General features: G+C 37.2%; 1 long non-coding RNA gene across 1 annotated transcript in view; it reads right to left on the minus strand.

The window, feature by feature from the left end:
• Positions 1-1,571: 1,571 nt before the first annotated feature.
• Positions 1,572-19,657, minus strand: part of LOC106964058 (uncharacterized) — a 47,562-nt gene continuing 29,476 nt past the window's right edge. The window contains exons 2-3 of the long non-coding RNA XR_001428313.1: positions 4,056-4,129; positions 1,572-2,813 (exon numbers count right to left, since the gene is read on the minus strand). This is a non-coding gene — a long non-coding RNA (uncharacterized LOC106964058). The remainder of the gene's footprint in view (positions 2,814-4,055; positions 4,130-19,657) is intronic.

Genomic DNA, 19,657 nt, shown 5'->3' on the forward strand with positions numbered 1-19,657 from the left:
TCAGTCAACACAATTATCCAAACTTGATTTTATGAGCAGGTGATGATCGGTCAAGTTCATCTTTTTGATAAATTACCCACAGCTCAAAATCTTTCAAACATACACATTTTCATGACTGACAGGTACTGTAATCTTAACTTAATGACTAAGATACTTATCTTATGCGCTTCCTATCAGCCACATATTTTCACTGACATATGGTTTCATAAATACTCATTTAAAGAAGATTGAGTTTCGGGGTTTCTGGCTGCCATCTTGAATTTGATTTACGATGCCGAGTTGTGCTGCGAAACTCTGCAACAAACTGTTTATCCGCTGGAGTGTTTGGATTTCACCGAGTGCCAAGTACAGCATCATATCTTTTAAAACTTTGTTTATGCACCAGCTTAGTTCATGAAAACACTCTTGGAACGATGCACCTTTACCCAAACTGGAATGTTTGGCTGATTTCACTTTCATCATCAAAACTTGATGTTGGTTGTTTTCTTTCCATCAAGGTTCAATGTATAACATGCAATCATTGTAACAGATGGAACCAATAAGCAAAGAATTCAAAAACAACTGTATTTTTAACCTACCAAGCAGGTTGAAGGTAGAACTGTAAAAAAAAAAAAAAAAAAAAAGAAGGAAAAACATTTTAACCATAATTATAAATTTGCAATGTGGTTATGTGAGAATATGAACTTTCCTTGAAACTTTCCTTTGTGGTGAAGCTCGTAGGGAGAGAGGCTAAGGTTATCCTGAGCTATCTCTACAGTCATGTAAAGGGTTGCACTGTTAAAGGATATACTGATATACTGGTTCTCTGCTACTTTCTACTACCACTCTCCAGTTACGCATTATACCGAAGTACTGCTGCCACTGACTTTACATTCTCCTCACTGGAGTTACGGCTGTGGCACACCGCTAGCTTGACCTTTGCTAACATTAAGCGAGAACATTAACCTGATGTTCTCGCTTACATTATTTTGCTTCGTCATATTGGGTTAAACGCTCTCTCCTAGCTAAATCAGTTAAAAGAGGTACATATGCCCCGTACTATATGTCCTCAGAGCTGTAAGCTTATATGTTTACATATCCTTTTGTTTGATGATTACATTTTTTTTATCAATCATATTTTGAAAGAACAATGATACATTTTAGTTTTCACCCAAAAATGAACATGAAATAAATGTTTTTTGTTTTTTTTTCTTGTAAGATGTTACACTAGATTATTGGAATTCAAACATTTTTCAAACAGACACACAAAACTACTTTGATTGATTTTGTATTTGCTGATGTTATCTGATCATCCAGTCAACTTCATTTTGGGCTCCCTGCATCTTTAGCTTGATGCGCTTCAGCGTCCTCCGTTTCCTTCATTTGTTGAGCATTTGAAGCATCACTTAGCTCCATGCTATCCAGATATTAAACATTGCTCACTTAAGAAAGGCTTCGACTTGTTAGGATACAACCAAACTCACCTAAAATCTTTTTATATAGTCGCCCCTGTTTCATGACCCAATGCATGTTTCTCTTAGTATTTTTATTAATCCAGGTTAATAACATTGTACACAGTAAAAGCCCTAAAATTGAGCAAAACTTGTTTATTACACTCTGAAAAAACAACATCTTTTCAAATGATATAAATAGCAAATTTCCATGGCATACTGACGAATAAAAAATGTGCATGAGAAAACTTTCGGCTGAGGTTATCTTTAGCGCTGATGTCAGAGAGCAGCCATGTAGTTCTGCTGCTGTAACAAAAATCAACTGCAGCACAATCACCATTGCGTGAGATCTGAACAACCTGATCTAGACTGCTTGAAAATAAACACTGTCTTAAACAGAAAAAAAAACATATTTTCTTGCTTTTTTGCTTTGAATACAGACTCAGTGAAGTAAACCTTGATGTGACAAAAATGTTAAATGCAATAAAGGACTTTGAAGGCTTTAGAAGAAAGGCTTTCGTCTTGTCATGGTCTGCAGATGGGCCCATAGTCAGATCAGGTGGAAATTAACAGCAGACTCATCTATCTGACCCAATTTTCAGCCCACATATCTTTTCCTACAAAACACAGCATGTCAGATTCTTTGCTGACTTGAAATAGCTTTCAAGACCAATCTCTTGAAGGCCAGGAAAAGACACACATTACAGGTAGCCAAGATGCCGCTATGCACAACTTCTTGCATAACACACAAACACACACATTAAAGTAGATGGTTCTCAAAGAGACACAGCTCATATTATACCTGATCATTGCAAACACAAGTTGAAACATTGGCATTGCTGACTGAAACCCCGAGCAGCAGCCTTTATATACACACACATAATGAACGATGTTTGAGGTTCCAAGGCACCCGCTTGCATCAAATTCCACGCAGGCCGGTGCAGATGGTGGGAAAGCCAGAGGGAAATCCCTGTAGGCTTCCAGTTTTCCTTTGAAGCTGTGCTACAAGCAGCAGCCACAAGGGGCTAAAAACAGCTGAGCTTTGGCCACATCAAGACTATACAAAAAAAAACAAAAAAACAAAAAAAAAACAGAGCATGTTGTACAGTATTCCCAAGGAGTTCAGACAGATGCTGCAGAGAGACTCTGTATTTGATTAAAGTTCACACTTTCCTCTCAAAGATTACAACAGTGACATGATCATCACTTAGATTCCATCCAAAGTTTGAGCAGAGGCGAGTATGGATGCTGCCAGCAAATTAGAGCAGGAAGGTTCTTGTCGACTGGGGCTTTTTGCTTGTTTTGCATGTTCTCTCTCTTTTTCTCTCTCTTTCTCAGTAATGATATTCCTTTTGGTGCTGGTTCATTCTTTTATTTATCTGCCTGTATTTTGTAAAAAAAGCACAGAGATCAGTGTTTCACTGGACTTCCAATCGGTCCAGTATGGGACGTTGGTGACACACAGCATGATTAAACAGCTACGACAGTTATGATCAAATCTGCCATTGGTGTAAATAAACTGAAGTAGAATATGGAAGCACTAGCTGCCATGTATATTTTCAGGATTCACATACCAACACAAAGTAGAGTACACCTTATGAATCGGAAGACAACAATATATCTGAATAGACGTCATTGAGTGACATGAAAGTTAATTTAAGAAGACAAATAAGTTTCTCCGTTGATTTAACAAAAAGAAAAGTACAGAGTTTTTCGAACTTAATTTTTAACAATAACGTCCCAGGCCTAGATAGAACAGGTTGTATTCACGCTGAGAATAATTTACACTGAGATGGAGATTATTTGTAGAAATAGGTCACTTTCAAAGGGTGGACTGGATTTTATTTAGGGAAATAATAATAAAGGAGGTTTAAAACATATGCTGTGCACCGTGTTTAGATTGTCTTTGTTGAAAAAAAAAAAGAAAAAACTTTCTTTTATTTTTCATCTAGTTCACATTTGTGTGTTACTTTGTGTTGTACGGTTACACAAAATCTGAATAAAAAGTTTGTGGTTGAAACCAAATATAAAAAAGTTCAAGAGGTTTGAACACTAACTGGAACACAGCTTAATATTAGTTGACTGGACTGGAACAGAACAATTTAAATCTGTTGAAAGAATTATGTGCAACACTGCAAATAATCAGGCTAACAATATTTAAGTGCCAGATATAAATAGTTCCTCCTTTATAAGAAAAGAAAAGCACACCACATTAACTCCACTCTTCACGGCAGGCATATATTCAGAGGCTAAAAATAGATGAATGTACAGCCATTAGCCAAAGTGGACTTTTAGATGAGGGTAAAAAAAAAAAAATGTCTGGGTCTTGGGTTTGAACAGTATCTCCATAATCTTAACATCATGAAAAAAAAAATGAAAAAAAAAAAGTCAACACAGCACCGAAGGGTGTGCTGCTTCGTCACACTTCCCCTCCAACATTCCCTGATTTCAACAACCGTGACTTTCCCATTAGTGCAATTATCCTTCTAGCGACTACGACTCAGAGTTGCTTCACATTACATAAACTCTCCTCTTGTTCTCTTCATTCAACCCAGTCAGAAGTGTGCTTGGCAGGGGATAAGTTGGGGGCCAAGCATAGATAAAAATAACTCGTTGTTTGCTCACCGGTATGCTGTAACTCGTGGTGTTGTTGTGGGAGCCAGACCGGGTCTCTGTGGTCTCTGTTGTCTCTGTGATTCCTTGAAATATGAGAGCAGCATGATGTGAAGACAAAAGCTTCCCCAAAAGCAGCCAGGATTGGATTACAGTTCATTCACAGGGCTGCAATGTCCTATGAATGAACTAGAGACACTTAAATAGCAATGAGCTGACAGAGGATCTGAGAGTTGCAGCATCTTTTAGAAATGACAACATTTAACACTGGTACGTGTATTTTCAAAGATATACAGATTCAGCTGAATTGAATCGGATTCAACTGTGACTTAAGAGACAATAAAGTGACAAGAGAGGTCATTTAAAATGGACTTGAAGACGTTTTATATCACTGAGTGATTAATACGTCAGCTGACCAAATAAACAGCCACAGCAAAACAATCCTCTGACAGTGGTCTGACACAGAAAGAAATTTACTTTTGGAATAAATGATGTCCAGTATGTCATATTATCAACACAATTTATTGACAAAATGAAAATTCAAGAGATTAAACTTTTCATTTCTCATAATTAAGCAAAAATAAATAAATAACTAAAATAATAATAATGGTTTAATTTCACATAATCTTTTTGAGTAGAATTAGATAAACAGAAACTTAAATTGGCTGTGATGACTAATTAAAAATTGTTAAAAAAAATTCTTAGATGGTTCAAGAAAACATTTTTTGAAAATGACCTTCTATTACATCTGACTTACAAAGAGGCAGGATGGCAAAATATGAATTCTTTCACATTTGAGTGAAGACATGGGGATATACTTTCTAAAACATTTTCAAAAAATTCCTTTAAGAAAACCAATTACACTTTACCTTTATTTTATCAGGGCAACAAAATGGAAAAAAAAAAGTTTTATAACCCTAAATTTACCCTCCAGTAAGAGTTAATATATATATATATATATATATTTTAAAAAGGTGAAGGTATCTCTCACTTATAAACTAGAAAAAAAAAATCTGGCTTTGATTTTAAATAACAATCTATCAAATTCCAAGTCACTTCATATTGTAACTTGCTGTGTTCGTGTCTGCAGTCATACTCCTTAGCATGTGTTTAAACACACTGGAGCACAAACCTTGGACTTTTCCCAAGATCTCTTTTTTTTGCCTATTTTTTTTTCTCCTGAACTCTCCATCAACACTACCAAATGGTATGCAAACCATTTTTTTTTCTACTAGATTTTGTCCCCAGAAAAAGATCAGGAACAATATTTGTTCATCGGAATAACAGGTAAGAATAACAGTGTAGCACCAGCTTCATCCTCAAGAGAGAGACTGACAGAAGAACAGCCCGTAAGAACATAGTCCAGACTACAGGGAGGCATTAGGCACTCTATAAATGCCAGAATCAGAACGTGTGCACCGCTGGTTTCAGACGTACAATGTCTGTCACACCCAGTACGCTGAAGGCAATGAAAAAGTAAAGTAAAAGATAAAGTTTTCCAAAGCAAAACACAGCAATCTTTTCTCGCTAGATTGTTCACATAAATATTACATGACACCTTAATGGATGGCATTTTTTTTCACCCTCAATTCATCTAATGCCATCTCCCTGGAACTCATTTACTTCCTGACTATTCTATGGGAAACCGTGAGGTTACCCTGATTACAGACATTTCCTTCCTCCACCGTTCAGAGCAATGCCTGGAATTACTGCACTATTTGCTCAGGCCTGGAGCAGTAAACTGTGGATCCCACACCCACATGGCACATGCATGCATCAGGGGTCACGCAGGTCGCGGGTTCCTGGGAGAGTTCTTCTTAATCCAGACAGAAATGAAAATATTATTCCACACGAGAGACATTATGTTGTTAGACAATCTGAGAAGGTTATTTGGTGGCATTTCACTGGGTTATGTTTGGCTAGAACCAGTGGTGAACTGAATTCAGTTTGCCAGTTTGGACACGAGTTGCTGGCCGCTGTCACCAAACGCCGGAGAACAGCTCTGGTAGCTTTAATTTCGCAGATACGTTCATACCCCTGAAACCTTTTTTCCTTATTTTTTCATGTTGGAAAAATAAACCTCAATGTGTTTTACTGGGCTTTTTATTGATACAGACCAACATAAATTATGGTGTAATTATGAGAGGAGAGAAAAGGATCCATTGTTTTAAATCTGAGAAAGTGTGGTCCATGTTTGTATTCAGGCCCCCTCAGCCAACACCTTGTATAATCAACTTTAAATGCAATTAAAAGCTAGAAATCGGTAGGTGTCTACATCTCATCTACAGACTGGAAATGTTTGTCCATTCTTCTTTCAAAAATAGCTCAAAGATTGTGAAAGTGGATGGAGAACATCTGTGTGTATCAATAGTCATGTTCGGCAGCAGATTATTATTTAGATTTACGTCTGTTTGTTGACTTTGCTTCATTCACCTTCCATGTCCCTCCTGAAAAAAAGCGTCTGCACAGCATGATGCTTCATCCACTATATTTGTGATGATGATGATGATGATGATGATGATGATGATGAGCGGTGTTAGTTTTCAACACCAGGTTTTTTTTTTTTTTTAACAGATTTCTTGAACTAATAGTTGCCATGCCAGCAGATTCTCCTCCTGAGCTGTGGATCTCTGTTCACAAATGTAATCTTTCCAGATATTTATTTTGTTTTCCATTTCATTCTGCTTTGCGTTGTACCATCGCGTACGATCCCACGTCAAAACACATTAAAGTTGCAATGCGAGAACAAATAAATTCATGATTACGGTACTTTTCCAACACACTGCCTCATCTAATCTATAATTGACGGAGGAGGAATTTATGCGCCACTGTAAAAATCTCTGGTGTCAAACAAGCAACACTGTTTAAATAGCGATTGCGTCTGGACTTCTGCGTTATAACAACAAGCACCAGAAGAGGGCACTAAAGGCTCGTGTTTTAGTACTTTGTGCATGAAATGCAACCACTGCAAGAAAAACAAGAAGCCTCTTTTGTGCACTTATTTCTGCATGCAGTGTTGTAAAGCAAATTATTTAGAGACTGCACACAATGAGCCACCTCTGTCAAAAAACACCTATAATAAATATAATTCCTCAAACTCAAAGCAAGTACATTTGCTACAGTAAACAAAACAGATCTGCTCAGCAAAGGAAAGTGACATTTATTAATTTTCCTGTAAAATAAATTAATGTTCCAATTAGATGAGAAATATATACATATATTTTTTAATCTAAATGATCAAACTGTCTTGCCATGACAGCACTTGCGAAAGGAGTGCATACCACAAATCCCAGATACCAGAATCACACTGCCATCTAGAGAGATGATGCTGCCATAGACGCATTTAGCAATGTTGCAGCTCTGCAGATGACTTCTTTTTCTATCCAATCAGTGTCAGGCTGGATAAGGGGGAAGGTAGCTATTATTGTTGACCTTTTTTTGTACTAAGGAGGCATAAGTGTCCCTCACACATGTACATAATGACTCCAGAAAGCCTGCAGCAAGAAATGATATTTCTGAGAGGCTATATACGGAGTGAAACCATAGAAAAGCTGCAGAAAATGTGACTAATTTGCAAGAAAATGAGTAGAAAAGGCATTTTTATTTTTTATTCCATCCAAAAAATGGGGTAGAATCATTTATTTCACCTGATGCATAGGAAAAGACAAACCAGAAAATGCTTTCTCATTTCATTTTTTGAAGGGTCAACTGAATTATTGTTCCTACAACAAAAAGTGTCATAATGAAGCTGTTTATCTAAAGAAAAAAGCCTCTGAAGAGTTTATCTGCCTCTAGAAATGCTCAAACTTTCTTCCATAAAAACAGATATCGCAAGCAAAAGGATATTACGGAAAAATAAACTAAAAACAAAAAACAAAAAACAAGCCAATAAAAGAACCTCTTCAAAAACGGAGTCAACACAAGAGCCAGAAATCTGAACGCATGCAAACGGAAGCGCTAAAATGTTTATGAGCAATAGCTTACTACTTGGCTCTGCTGAATCCAGTAGGTTAAAATTAAACCTGAAGTGTTGCTTCTACACCACACAGTGATAATTCTGACATCTTTGAAGTCCATATGCCCTCCATCAGCTCTGCCCCAAATATAGAGCCGTCTAAAAAAGCTACAGGACCGTGATAATATTAGTCAGCGAGGGGAGGGGGTGTTGTCTGCTATGAAATGCCAAACAAAATTAAAATTACACTTTCTGAACACGATTAGGGTATGTTTTTTTTTTTTTTTAAATAAAAAAACACACTTGTCCTAATTGTACTCACATCTAAATGCCACAAAGATGCATCGCCCTTGGAGACAAGTTAGCGCTCTTTAATTTTATGTTTGAATGTTATGATACCGCTTGAAAATATCCATAAAAAAATGGCGGTATGACTCAAAGCAACTTATGAAACCAGCTGAGCATTGTGTTTTTGCTTTAGTAGGACTAGGACAATTAGCACAAGAAAACAGCAGAGTTTATTTTCCCACCACAACACTTTAAAAATAAAAAAAATCTAATTTCAACAAAATCCATCAAGTATATTTGCTCTTGCACTTCGGGGCTGTGGTTGCAAGGGCAGCGGTTGAAAGCAGAGCCTTGCGGACGTCCTCACACTTTTCGAGGGTACACAAACAAGCCGAGAGACACATTCTCTCCAGTGCGTCCATCACGTTGTTTTTGAGAAGTCCTTCAAGCAGAGAAGCAAATAAACTCTGAATATACAGTATCTTCTAACAGAGGAAAAAAACTCTCTGAATTCTGCTGCTCAGTTAAATATGTCTCTTAGACATAATGGCAGACCTGAAGTTCAGTGATGTCTGGAAGTTTTGATGACAAATATGATTGTGATCAAGTTTCAGTCATGAATTTAGCTACAAATCAGCTCCAGTTTCAGCAACAAAGATTTATGAAAATAGGATTCATCAACCAAAAATACACCTTGAGACACAACAGTAAGTTTTTTTTATTTTGGCAATTAGGAGCAAAATTAATGCCTACTGTTGCCTACACTATTTAATTCAATTCAGAAATGCTTTAATGATTGCAAAGGAAAATTAAGTAATAATATCACTTTACTGCAATACAAGAGAAGTTTAACTTGACTTTTGAATGTGACTTTATCAGACGTTTAATGAACACCAACGGACTAGTCAGAATTTTTCCCAACAGAGGTCAAATTTAGCCTCAATTTGAGTTGAGTAACCCAGATAAGTTCCTGCTCTGTGTGTGCTTGTTGGCCAGCCAAATTCTCTCCAAGCGCGTGTGTGTGAGTTTGTGTATTTGGGGGAAGGGGATCAGTTTTGCTCCAGTAAAATGTGTGGGCTCAAACTACAGGCTGATTGAAGAACGGTGCTTCACGTTACACTGAGCAGGTGAGCCGTGCAGTTCGAGTTCTCACTGACGTTCTCTTCTGTTTTTTGAGACAGAAATCTCCACTCAAAGGTAGGATCACATCATTATCATCATCATCATCATGGGAAAACAGAAAAATCTCTGGCTCAAACACTACAGGTTACGTTATTTGTCTTTCTCAAATTAATGTCTGTTTTTCTGTTTGGTAACCTTTCCTTTGTGCTCAAGTTGCTTCTTACACTTGGACATGCACACTGAAATCCCCCTAAGGCAGCCCCCCGCCCCCAAAAAAACCCCCTCACAAACACTGTGCACATAATGGCCATGTGGAGGGCTCACCTGGGAATGTGTTGGACAACACTCAGACGTTATGCTACCTCAACTCTCTGGAATATCTGCCAAGATTGGCAGCCCAATTCTGGATAACCCCCCCCCCCACCCCACCACCCTTCGAGCAGCTAACATTCACAGCACCAAAAAGCAATATGCCTCCACTCCCACCTCCTCTCCCTGCCTCCAAAGACCTACATATCTGGGTCTCCTCACACATAATGCATCGCCTGGAGCAAAATTGTTTTTGAAAGACAAGGTGACTAGTCAATGACATCTGAAAATAACCACCTCCAGCTGTGATCCTTGAAATGGGAGAGCAATTCTCCACAGTAAGGCTACCAGTCTTTCTTTCCCTGTTCTTTTGAACTTACACGTGTGTCGATTGGTTCCCGCCTGGGGTGCCTGTCCGCCTGCCGGGTGGCATGAAAGATGTAAAGTTTTTTTCTTTGTCTATGTAAAAATCATACATAAAATTTAAATAATAAGAAGTTAAAGTTGGTAAGAACCACAATGAACATTTGACAAATTGTCAAATGTTATAAAATTGTGGGAAATAATGGTTTTCTGTAGATTATATGTCTTTGGCGATCCGAATGCTGCTTTTGTAGCGAAAAATCAATCAGTCACGCAATCTCCAAAATCAATCTGAAGGGTTTATTCTTCACCTTTCCACTGAGTGATCTCATTGACAAAAGAAGAATCACAAGAATTCTGCATATCACAAAGGATTAGAAATGCTGACAAATCAATGTCTAAATCAATCAATACTTTAACTAAATATAAGGTGGAACAGCAGGACCTAATTACCAATACAATTAAGAAATAAATCTACTAAGTGAAGGTTAGCGCTCCTATGGTTCAATGTAGAGCCTGGAGAAAAGCAACCCTTGTAGGTGAAAGGTCAAGTGAAAAAGAACACTTTTTCATTTTCTGAAAAAGTGTCCTTTTTCAGAAAGGACACTTCCTGAAATTAAAAGAACTTACCTTGTTTAGACTCATCAGTTTTTCCAACACATTGGCCATTAAGGAGTCTTATTGGAAAACTCTAATATGTTTCTATGTAATAAGAAACACAGTTTTTTTTTATGTTTAATACATTTGATTTTGTCTCATATGTTTCTGCCGGTATGCCAATTCTACTCTTGACAAAAACATTGAAAGGATATAAAAAGAAAGTTAGTTTCCATCAAAAGAAAGTTAAGCGAAACGTCTTCGTTCAACATAATTTAGTTAAATTCTGCTTATTTTGATTGCTCTAATTCAGCACAATGTCTCAAGACGCCTTACAAGAAAAACCCAGCTTCCAAGTATAAATAATCAAATTTGGTCCCAATTTCATTCACATCGGTCCAGTTCATTCCAATGCAATCCCATCCCAATATGTCACAACACAGACAGTTGTTAATGCCATGCCAGTTGGTAAAAGAGTATCTGTTAAATGAAGTCGCATTGAATTGTTGTCTCAGCAGGAATCCCTAATCCTTTTGGTTTCAAAATAGAACAGAGCATGTAGGCATAAAAAAGTAGATCTTTGAAAGTCTGATGTTTGAGGTTGTGCTCTTGAATTCAGGAAAGGCTAATGTCATTTAAAAAGTGAAACAAAAAGCTAACAATGTCTTTTTTTTTCTTTTTTAAGATTTTTTACTACAAAAGTAACTTGGTTTCAGCTTGTTCATTAGCTACATGAAAGTCTACACACTTGGATTTTTGAAGTTTTCCTCTTAACCTTTCTGGAAACCCTTGAAATGTTACTGTACACAACATGTGGTCTGTAGAGGAACCCTTAAATTGAAGACGATCAGTTTGTCCTGGAGAAAAAGCTGCCTTCCTCCCGTCTTCTGTGTTAATGAAAGATGAAGTCGCCCTTTTGTTTGACTAAATAAATTTGAGTCGGTTTCAAATTTCTCACTTCACTCTGAAGAATCCCTGCTTGGATTTTCTCACAGACACAATCTACTCACTTTGGCAGACTACATCAAGTATTTTAAACTGGGGCACTCTTGTATAATAGCTCAATCTGCCGCGATAATTGATGCGTTTTAAATGATTTGCAAGTGAGTTTGCAACAAAGTAGGACAACTGCATTCGGAAGGAAAACTACCTCTGCTGTACGCATGATGACTGGAGGAACAGCCAGACACGCTTTAACTCCCACTGGTCAGGAGTCTCATTATCCCCCCTGAAGCTCACATAGTTAAAGAAGTGAATGTTCCTCCTGCTATAATGGGCCATGCATCCCACCGGAGGCTTGAATGAAACCGACTAACTTAGAGTGAAATAGCCACTCTATTGCTCTACCGCTGAGGCAAATGACAGGCGTTTTTGATGGCATGATTGGACCATATTTACTACAAGCAATCACACCTCTGACTGTCGTCGGTGATTTCTGAACGCAGGACAAACGCCTCCTGTGCTTTCTTTGTCGTAGCCACGATGATTAAAAGATTCTTCAAGCACAAGCCTACAAATCTACAAATCATGCATATATTTTTTTAATTTATTCCAATTTGTTGTTTTTTTGATGAACCTTACATTAGAAGCAAGTTGAATAACTCAGTGTTTGAGGACTCATTTTTCCCCCCCTATTTTACCTTCTAGTAAAATGTTCATTGTAATGTTTCATAAAAATGTCAGGGTATTAATAGTTGCAACCAGTAGGTTTTCCTTTATGCGTTTGCAATAATAGTGATTAAAGATTATAAATACGAATAATGATTGGCAGAGTCGGAAGACGAGTTTTCGGTTATTTTTGTTCCCTTTCTTCTAGAAGAGAAGAGAAGGGAGCAGAGGAGAGAAGGAAGACGAGCACAAGACAAGTTAATATAAAAATAAACAGTGTCTAAAGTTTCTTCCGACGTTCTTTTTTAACATCAGCTTTAAGCTCGCAGAGAGTTTGAAGTCTTTCCGGTTTCTATTTCCAGCGACAGAGTCGTCGGTTGTTGTGAAGTATTTCTTTCCCCGTCTTTGTCAGGATAATATAACTCACCTGCAGGTCTGTCAGAAGAGGAGCACTCCGTGTGAGTTCATCTGTCTGGAGTGAACCTTCTGTTAGTTGACAGAGCAGCCGCTATATGACCAACGCATCTCAATGGGTTACAACAAAGCAAAAAATAAATAAATAAATAAAAATCCTGTGAGGAAAATATAACCAGTTTTCTCTCTTTAGGTGCTGATTGACTGTCGGAGAATCACACTTTCACACCAACCGTCACAGACTATCAAACAAGCCTCTGTCTGTATTTCATTGCCATTTGTCAGTCGCTAACCATACTCACCCACTGTTATTTATCTGCCTTTGGTGACACAATAAAATTAAAATTTGCAACTCTGAAGCTTTAAACAAAGCCACAACAGTGACCAGCCTAAAATAGCTGCTGCTGTTGGTCCTGTGCAACCAGCAATGTCTAGTTTACTTACAGAAAAAACGGGGGATGTTGTCAAACGTGACAGCTCAGCTCATGTTATTCAACTGGGACATTGTAAATCCCTGTCGTTTTAAAGTAAAATATAACATAATTGCACTTGCTGTGATGTTACGATCAGAAGTGTTTGCACAAAGTTATGAATCTGTTTGTCATTTTTTAAAATTAACATTACAATAAAGAACAAAACAAAAAGGCAGAGAAAAATCCCAGATTCAGTAACAGCAACTGTTTCTGCACACATCTATTTTTACACAGGAATGGCAGACTGCAATAACACATGCAAATACATACAGCATGCACATGATTTCGAATCATGTCGCAGTTCTCACAAACAAACATAGCAAGTGCAAAAAGGAACTTCAGGTCCAGATCTTACAAGGAAGAACAATCCCTGATTGTATCAGGGAGGGAATCACATTTATAATGGTGTCATTGATAAATGACGGATGTAGATTGTTAATTGTTTGGCTCTTAATGCACAGAAAGCATCAGCTGAAGTTAAAAAAGTATCAGATTGTGAAACTGCATAGTGTTCATAAATATTTACATTATGAATCTGTAATTCTTTGCTAGAAAAAAAGAAAGAAATTTGTGCAAAATTAAACTGTATCAAAGATAAAAGGGAATAATGACCAATTTATACGAGTTCTGTCTGATTTCACTTGATGAGAAGTTATTTGCAAAAAAAGGTCACCTTACTAGAATGGAGGATCAGTTCTCTCATCTGTGTCGTCCCAGAGATTCTTTTTGCCAAGTCAGCAGCTGTTTGAATAACACAGATTCCCACAATATATATATAATTCATGCAGCTCTGGCTTTTGAGAATGCCATGCTACTTGCTCTGGGAATAACGTACATAAATGTACATAAGTATGAGTGAACTTCACTCAAAACCGATTGCAAATTGGCCAGTTTAAATACGAGAAAACCATTAAGTTTCAGATAATCATTTCATTCAGTGATCAACGCATGTCCTTTATGCCTATGTGAATCATCGGGAGGGGAAGTCAACCTCCCATTGCTATTCCTCTGACCCAGCTTAGGAAGTAGTCACAAACCTGTTGCCAATATGACTTGTAAAGGTAAAATGAATTTGCAGAACAAGTTTGACTTGTGATCTGATCCAAATTACAGACAGCAGCAGCACATCCTAAAGGTGAGCAGAGATGGCTGATGACTTTACAATATCTGTCTATCTAATCCGGAGCAGATAACAAGCTGAAGATCGTGCACAATCTTTTTCTTTTAAGCAGCTGAGATCTCAAATTTCAGATCGAGGGTCTGAGTTGGTTGCCTCGGCCTCTTGGTTCCACAATCCCACCTGCATGCTCTTGCAGCACACATGACCCATTAATTAACTGAAGCATTGCATATTATACATTTATTTCCGTAGGTGGGTTTGTGAGTCTAATGAAAAGAAAGTCACCTCAAAGACATCATTTGCTTGGTTGAGTTATTTTAGGATCAGATCTACTGTCGGATCTTGTTTGGGAACAAGAAGAAAGTAAAAAAAAAAAAACAATAAAAGAGATGTACAAACTTCTAGCACCTCTAATGAATTTGCTTCAACCTTACGTTTAGTGTCCCCATTCTCCCTCATTCTGACCTCTTTGTCATCTTTGTTACCTCCCATCTGTTTATTCCTTAAATCCTATTTGTTTTTTTCCACAGTAGGTAGAAACAGGGACAGTGCTTGTTAATTGGATAGAACATAGGCCCAATTTTAAGTCTCCAGATGCAAAACTCACTAATTCTCTTCTTCTGTCACATCTGGTATCCAATAAATCTATCGAATATAAGACTTATTTGTCTGCTCAATAGTTGTGTACATCTGTACTGGAACTTTTATCGAACCAGGAGATTATTAGGCTATAACACAGCTATTTACCATTTCGTATTTTTTATCTTGCAGTTAAAGCTTGGGTTAAAGAATTAAAAGTTAAGTTTTTATGTTTTTAAATTTCATCGTCTATCCATAACAATATGTTATATCCAGACTAATAGGAAGTCTTTTTTTTTTTTTTTACCCCTCTCAGCTACTAATCATATTTCATTCATCTCATGTTTGGTTTGAGAAAATAGAAAAATAAATATATATTTTTTATTAGAACCACTCAGGCTATCAGACTTGGGGGAAAAAAAAAAAAAATCTTTAAACCGTTATTATCTGTCAAGCCTTTCCAGACAGCTGAATGGCCTAATCAATGTAAGAGGAGATTTTAAGAAGAGAAATAAAGACACCATTAAGGCTGCTTCCATCAAGATGAACCATGCTCAGAATTATGCTGCTCTGCCAAATGTCATCTAACAGCTTGAACAAAACTCACGTTATTACCACTGTCTCAGTGTGACGATAATCCCACTAATTTCCAACAGAGTAGTGACCCTGCGGCTCAAACTACGCTTTATCTCCATTACTTTTCCTCTCTTGGAAATCTCATTGTACTTAAGTCGTAGAATGTTTTGCACAGAGCTATGCGCCACCACGTTTGTCTCGCCCATGGTCATTCAGGCTTTTTTTTTTTCTGTTGCCATGACAACTTTTTTGCACTGCTCTCCATCTTGATTGTGTGCAAAATGAATAAAAAGACAAGGGGAAAAATGTCAGGCGCTTAGAGGCAGAGACGGGCGAACAGCCCCACAATGAATGGCTTCAGGTTATTTCAAAAGGTTCGGCTTCGGGTTTTTGAGACATTGCACGTCGAACAGGCTTCAATCTCCGCAGAAATCTACCTAGAGCTGTGGAAAATGTGTTGATTGATCCTTTAGCAGCTTAGCAGAGGCATCACCATGGCATTTGATGAAGGTTGATGTGGAAATCACAAAAACCCTTGAAAGCCTATTGTTGGCCGTACTTCATGGTGTGACCTTTAAATTTCAGACACATTATTAGCCTCCTGTTGTTTCCAGATTTACTGAGCAGAGATATGATTAAACAGAGTAATGAAAGATTAAAACAATCACTGAATATTAAATGGAAAGTAGATTAAACGATAACGGATTAAAAAAAATCTCGATTTATATCGATAAGACCATAGAAAGTCAATACCATAGCTTGAAATTATAATGCAGAGGCACCAATAGCCATAAGAGGTTCATCCAATATCAAGAGATGCGAGGATGAAAAGAAACCAGATGGCTGAGAAAGTTAAATCAGGAGGTCACACACATTTGTTTGAGTGTCTCTCTGTGAAGTGGCTTGCTTCATCCCACACACACACACACACATACACACGCAAATAGACAATACGCAAGACTCATGCAGCTGTGAGTGGAGGCCATGACACTGAGATCACATGACACCTGTTGTTGGTGGGTTTTTCAGAGAAGCCCTATTTGCTTTTTCTGTTGTGATAGTGTTTGTGTGATGGAGCAGTGAATATCAAAACTACATTTTTAAAATAGAATGCAGCTCTGGTAAACAATCTACTAAAAGTCTGCTTTGTTTAGAGAAAGTTTAATCAACTAATGACACAGCTTTGCACAAGAAACGCTGGCTTGTCAAACTCCTCAAGTCAAAAATTTGCCGATCAAGAGGACCACAATTTTGTGGTCAATACTTACTATACCTTTACTAAATGCATTTTAGAAGAAACTTCAATTGTGGCCTGATCAATTTGAAATTAAAATAAATGTTTCTTTCTCCTGCCCTCCACAAATTTAAGAAGATTATGTTTGGCTTTTTTAAGGTTTGGGAAGTTTACATTTATTTTTGTACATGTTAGACATTTTAGTGAAGTTTGAACAGAAAGGTGGTACAGACAAAACAATAAAACATTAAGCATAGTCTGATTTCTAAAAACTAACCCCAAGAGATGCTCGTGAATAAATACTGTTTGCTTAAATCACGTTTGTTGATTTAAGCAAAGTTAGATATGGAATAGATGAACGAACACTATTAGTTCATCTAACCCCATACAGATAACAATTGAATAAATTAACGTATAATGTCACAGGCATTATATGATCGGAAATGATCATATACCTGCTTGTTGATGTAATGTCTTAGTTTTTAGGTGAATATTTTAATTGTTACTCTGGATTTGAAATTAAGGGCCAAAAGGTTGCAGTTTAAACATGATAAACATGTGATAACGGGCCTGGGGGAAAAAAAAAAAAAAAAAAAAAAAAAAACAATAATCTAAAATACAAATATGAGTTTTTCAGAATATTTATTTTAGGAGTAGTGACTCTGCTTTTCCTCTTGAAAGTACTCCTCATATTTCCTATGGAGTTTAGGTCAGGTCAGCTTTTTGGCCAATCAAGAACATTGGGAGAATGATTTACAAATTAATGGCAACATTTACAAGTGGACTTTGGAGAATTCTTCCTAATACTCATTCAGATGCCGCTGATGTTCAGGCGTGTCATAAGACAGGGTATGTGGCAGCTGTAGTCCATGTTCTGATACGTCTGTAGGTGGTGCGTCTTGAAGCAGTGACTCTCGCTACAGTCCACAGCTTCTTCCCAAACCTCTGAATATGTTTTGCTTTACAATCCTCTTAAATATCCCCTGATGCCCATTTTTTTCTTCCACTAGACTTTCCATTGATATGTCTGGATCCAGCACTCGGCTTCTTTGGCAATAATAACCTTTTGTGTTTTATCCTTTTTGTGGAGGGCATCAACAACTGTTGACTGGACAACTGTCTGGTTCATAATGTGGCATCTCTATAATTTGACAACTTATTTTTTTTAATTGATATTTTTGATTTGTTCATTTTTATGCCTTCAATACCGCTAAGCCAAACATCAAGATAAATTCCCCTTTCTATTTATGAAGTTATCCTTTTATATTTATTAGAAATACCAACTATCCTTTTAAAAGCTAACCTCCTCCAGTAACATGGTTACAACAAACTCTTTAATCTTACCACTGAGAGAGTGCATAAGTCAGCTGTGCCACTCATTCATGAAGAAAAAAAATAAAGACAAAAAAACCCCAAAAAACAGGATCATAATAAAATTCCCCGCTGTGTGAACACTCACTTTGGCTCCGTCTCTGTCTAAAATGAAATACAGCCCTCCCGTCTAACCACCTGCTCCCATCCCAAGTGTGGCATCCAATGACGAACTTTTGGACAAAGATTTACCTGAGAGAGTCATCCGGTTGTCACATGGTTGTAACTAATTTCTGCTGAGAAGCTGTGACGGCATAAATCCCTCGTTTCTGCTTCAGAAACGCCGCCGCAAATTTGACAGAAAACAATAAAATACTATTGCTTTCGACGCGCCACAAAACACAGACCAGCACTTTTTCTCGATCCATTTACTCACTCTTCCAACGAGGTAGTAAATACATAAAAAAGATTCACCATGTTCACAAAGAAGGGGGCATTAAAGGTCAATTCAGGAGAAGCGTGACTAATTACCAAATATAATAGAATAGAATAGAAATATCTTTTATTGTCCCACTGTGGAGAAACTCAAGTGTACCAGCAGAAAGTTACAGGTAAATGGAAACACGCACATTTACACTAAGGTAAAAGCAGTTCCCTGGATGGTCAGCATGGTGGATCTGCGCCTGCAGAAATCTCACCACGTTCATCATGTTCACCCTCAGCATGTAGAGAACAATAAGCTTTTCTTAACTGTACAATACAGCATTATTTTAATATAACCATTAAAAAGTGATGACTCATCAATATGGTATAAAAAAAAAAAACACTGAAGGATTTTGAACCGATGCAAAACATTAAAAACTATATTGCTACATATTTCTTACCTCCAGGAAAGAGAAAGCCTTACCAAACAACCAAGACTAAGACCTGAAGATAACTTGTTAAAAGAAAATTAGACATTCTGTCCTTGGTTAGACTGTGAATACTATTTATAGGGAACTTTAAAAAAAGATGCAAGCACTCACCTGACAGCAGTTTGTAGATAAAAGTGGTCTCATATACCAAAGATAATTCAACATCAAATAGAGAAAGCTAGAGATTACACTTGTGGCTTCTTGGAATTATAATTTTAGATGAAAAGGTTTCTCTAAAAATAATTTGCTACATTTTCAGCACATCAATCCCCGTCAAAGGTCTGCCGTCATCCGTTTCCTTCTGGAGATAATCAGTGATCTATAATTGTATGAAATGAACCCCCCAAAACACACATAATTTTTAACCTGCTATCTTGCTGACATATAAACTACAAATTGAAACTCAAAGCCAGTACGCTAGGTGCTGGCGTGCAACATTTCTGCAAAATCAGAAGTGTCAGGCTGTCACTATCTGGTTCAATGCAATTTGTCAAAGCCAAAGTCAGCATCGTTGTGTACAATAACATTATAGGGCACCTCATAGAGCTTGGTTTTGAGGAAGACAAACTTCTCAACATCTTAGAGTCACCGGTTAATTTCTTCCAAGCCATCATAAGCTGATTCAGTACTTAGAGCAAAATGAAGTCTGGCCAAGTACAGAGTCTATACATGGTACAGCATATACACATAGTTTTAAGTTGACCAAATTTCTTTTTGGAAAATTTTAATTTTATGACAAATCATATTTTTT

The sequence above is a fragment of the Poecilia latipinna genome, unplaced genomic scaffold, assembly GCF_001443285.1.
Source record: "Poecilia latipinna isolate Pla-1442-1.1 unplaced genomic scaffold, P_latipinna-1.0 Scaffold1619, whole genome shotgun sequence".
Taxonomy (NCBI): Eukaryota; Metazoa; Chordata; class Actinopteri; order Cyprinodontiformes; family Poeciliidae; genus Poecilia; species Poecilia latipinna.